The following is a 4,513-nucleotide window of genomic DNA, read 5'->3' on the forward strand; positions in this document are numbered from 1 at the left end:
TAGACCATAGCAAAGCTTCAAAACAAATGAGCCTGCTATTTTTGAAAACAATTGAAACAGAGGGAGGATGATGGCGTTGACATTAACGTGCGCATCTACTAAACATAATTCACTTATATCAATCTTTGAGTTGAGACATCAAAGGTTGTCTGGTTGGCATTATTTCGATGAACTACACACAGAAACAGTTACAAAAATTGGAAGAGTAGATTCTTCTCACCAAAACATGGAATGATTTGGATAAGTAGTCAATCATAAAAGGAAGAATTCATAAATCCTTTAAACTAAGCCTTTTAAATTGACCATATCAAAAAAATGGATAAAGAAATTGATAGGTAAAGGTTTTACATTACATTGCATTCCATTCCATTAATATACATTTATCATGGCAATTATAATACGATCAATCTAAGGTTGTGAAATGCACCATTCCATTCCTAATATGATCAATGTAACCTTGTGAAATCCTTCTATAATTATGGCAATACCATGACATCAGAGAGATTCAGAGAGGTTGATTTCATTTGGGGAAGAGAGTTTACCTAGGCATCCTCTGAATAAGGCCTTCACCAAAGTAATTAAAGGAGATCATTACTTGCATTATTACATCTTGAACATATCTGTCATTGTGACCCAGAAGCATGATCTGCATAAAAATTACCATTTCAGCTTTTTGTCTGTGACATAGATTAATAGACAGAACCGTAAATTCATTGAAAGGAATCCAATCGCAGTATGAAACCTCATTATGATGAGTGAAGTAATTATTTGATATGGTGATGGTTGTGGATCCCATAATTGCATCGATTAGGCCATCGTTACTGTTGGAAAGAGAACAGTGGTCTATCCAGATATAGCGTCCTCCAAAAATTGAAATGCCATCGCCATCTGCCAGCGTTCTCCAACCATAATGCTCAGGGGAATCCCTCACCAAGGCATTGCCTGTTTGAATGCAGTCGTGGATGCTGATACCATGAATGAAGATGTTGGTCACATACTCTATCGTTATGTAGGCACCATGGACAATATGGACATCGACACCTCTTCCATCGATGGTCTTGAAACTATTCATGATGAGCTCTTCTTTGAGATGAATGACCATGTCACTCTCAAATATGATCCAGAGCAACTCGTCTTGAATAACAGTGTAGCGGAGAGTACCAAGTGTGGGATTCACATAATCGTTGTCACTGGAATCAGTTACTACATAGTATTGACTACCCTTTACTCCCATGGCATTCCGGCCAAATCCAATAACAAAATCTGCAAGCTTTTGCCTGTTCATTTGCCAATTTGGAACACAGCTCCAGCAATCATCTTTTGTATTACCGGTTCCACAGGACAAATAGCTTAGTTGTCTTCAAGAATCATTGATACTTCTACATCACAGGCCATTCCCATGCATAAAATTAGTAAAATTTTATAAGAAATACTGTACATTTCAGATACTCAATTGCAATCAATCAGTATAGATGTCATTCTCATCATTTTAAAATATATAGCTCGAGATTGAAAAAATTTAAATGCGGCACGCACTTATGGACCGATTTAACTACTTGTTCAAGACTCTCTACTGAAAAAGAAGAATTATGTTTCTGTTGTCGTGTCTGCCCTGTTGCTTGTATAGTGGGGCACCCCCTAGGGAAACCCATGATGTTGTCCACAATTCAGTGAGTTTTTGTTGCGAAACAATTTGGAGCCAGGATTTGAAGGCATACTATTATTGCAAGTAGAAATAGAGAATATAATTGACTCTGGATAGTCATTTTCATCCTAGAAGCTCAAGAAATTGTAGCTCTCAATGCAGAAAAATTATGCACCCTGTTTATCTCAAGGAAATAATCCCACAAAGAAGTATCTTTCTTCTAATGATTATGCACCCTATTTATCCCTAAGAAATAATTCCACAATGAAGTATCTTTCTTCTATACTCGCAGCAATGCTCTAGGGCTACAACAACTGTGGATTCTAAAAACATGAAAATGGCTAGAGATTCTAAAATACCAGTGTTTTTCCAATAGGGGAGAATCTAAAATTCAAGGATGTACGCTACTGTAATCGTGGAACAGTGTCCTTATCTACAATGCTGGTATACTAGTCTTGAATTTTGATTGGGATTTGGGATTCATGTTTCCTTTTATAATTTTCAGAGAGATTTGCAGATTAATTGTATTAAATTATGTTGATGTCTGGTCGGTCCGTAAGCCCATTAAATTGAGACGGAAAAAATTTATGCTAACAGAACAAAGACCTAAAGTAGCATCCCATAATTTTTTAATCATCTAGAGGTTTATTCCTCCATAAATTTTTAATCCTTTCCGGCGTACTAAAGCTGGGATGGAGATGTTTCTCTCATAATACTGTAACCATTCTCTTGGCACCTAGTGAGAAGTGCAGGGAAAGACCATTGTGGCAACTAATGCTCTGGGAAGAAATCAATATTCAGAGGAAAAGGTATCTCTTACTAGTTACTTCTTGAAACTTTTCATGGGTAGGTTGCTTAATATTCCAGTCAATAGTTATAGCGCCGACTGGCTGATCTTTTAATATTTCGGATGCTTGAATTGAATACTGAGGCACCCATATAGAGATAGAATAGTAGTTTCAAAGTCAGATAGGACACCTACATAGTTTAGAGAGACAGTCATCTGGTTATTCTTTAGTTCACACAGAGGTCATGTGGGTATTCTTTAGTTCACAACGAAGTCATCGCCGATCTGATTCCGAGGCAACGAATTTGTGTGAAATATATTTTACTTAAAAGAAACATATAACAAACGTTGTATCTATTGTTGGGTGCTTGTTTATGTGAGAAATGGGTTTGGTTTCTCGATAAACATGATCCTTGATATGCAGGCACAAAGAAACCATGAAAACAAGACCATTTTTAGGGCTTGGAGCTTCCCTTTTATCTTTGATTTGGCCCACTGTCAATCACAGAACTAGGGCCCAATAACTAGCCCTCTTGACTACCCTTATCCAAAAGTCAATTCTTAGGGCATACACCATACAACCCTCTTGTTGTGACAAATCTTCCACTTGTCCACAACACTTAGGGTTGCCCAAATATCTGTGTTTTGCTTCAAAAATTCAAAATTGACAAAAGGTGTGCCAAATTTCTTGAAATTTGGGCTGAGTGACATGCATAAAGTACTATCCTCAGCCAAAATCTTGATCTTGTTTTTCTCTTTCTTCCTCCTCAAAGTTTTCCTCAACTTGGCCTTCAAGGTCCTTATTCTCGCTTTGCAACTCTTATTTCGTGACAAAAAGTGATAAGCCATATGCCTCAACGTATTTTTCTCCTTATTTTCCTTTTCAAGTAGCTTCCCCAAGTGCATGTTTGCCATTTCTAGCCAAGATTCTCGATCAGCTTCAATCTCTTGCCTAAGCGATGTCAATTTCACTTTCCTCCTTTTTGCTACTTACCGATTTTCCATTATGTTTTGCAGCTCCATGATAGTCTGTTGGTCCTCCAATTGTTTGTTCCTTTGCTCAAGATAGTTCATAATCCACTTAGCTCTTTCCAGGTTAAGAGATAATTCATGAATGTGAGCTTCTTGTTCATGAATGATCTCCTTGAGTTTTGAGCTTTGGGAGCCCAAATCAGTATCCTCATCCTGAATCAGAATGAAGTCTCTCTCTTGACCTTCAAAAGGGTCTTCATCATGCAATGGCTGCTTACCTTTGTCCCGTACCTGCTTTTCTATTGAAGGAAACAAGACCCCTTCCACCCCAGGTGGAGATAGTACTCGTTTAGCTGCTACAAACAACCTCCTTGTGCCCTTTTGGTAAGTGAAAAACACTGGCACACTAGTGGTTTGAGTCTCATGCAACTCTTGCTGATGTGAAGGCTCTCCTGCCTCATGAAAAACAGATGGGGGCACTTAAGGGTTTGTGAAGACCTCATGTGAAATGAAATCATCCCATGAAACATTCAGTAAACTAAGATGATGCAAAACCACAATCTTGATCAATGCAAAGTGATAGATACTGTTGTACTGCTGATGCAGATGTTTCCTTTGCACTAATGTGGTCATTTTCTCAATATTCCGGCATATGAAATAGGGGATATTCATCATCCTCACTCTAGTAAAATGCATCAATAATCTGACATGATAGGTGTATAGACGAGAAAATCTGCCTTCGTAGCTAAAATATTTGATTGAGAGTTTCATAAGGGGAGCATATGTGTCCTGTAGGTATCTGAAAGCGAAGACCCTACTGATATGCCTCTAAAAACCAGCCTTGTTATAAGGCTCATAATGATCTCTGTCCACCAACTGTCCCTCGTTCCATTGTTCACCCACATTCAGAATACCTGTTGCTTCAGCTATAGTCTCCGGTGTCAAAGTGAATGTTACACCTGCCAAATTGGCCCAGCCATTGTGAAGATGGAGCACAAAAAGTCTGGTAGGCTCATGGTGGTATTTGACTCTTTCCACCATCTCACAAAATTGGTAGCAAGATTGATGTTTGAAACATGCTACAGCAAGAGGGCAGGCTAATAGCTCGT

At 38.3% G+C, this 4,513-nt stretch overlaps 1 pseudogene; it reads right to left on the reverse strand.

Moving 5' to 3' along the window:
- Window positions 1–538: 538 nt before the first annotated feature.
- Window positions 539–3,455, reverse strand: LOC149266295 (putative pectate lyase 5 pseudogene; annotated as a pseudogene).
- Window positions 3,456–4,513: the final 1,058 nt, after the last annotated feature.

This window comes from Pinus tabuliformis, chromosome 6 (assembly GCF_031772625.1).
Source record: "Pinus tabuliformis cultivar Carrire ecotype Pingquan chromosome 6, CPIR1, whole genome shotgun sequence".
NCBI classification, from domain to species: Eukaryota; Viridiplantae; Streptophyta; class Pinopsida; order Pinales; family Pinaceae; genus Pinus; species Pinus tabuliformis.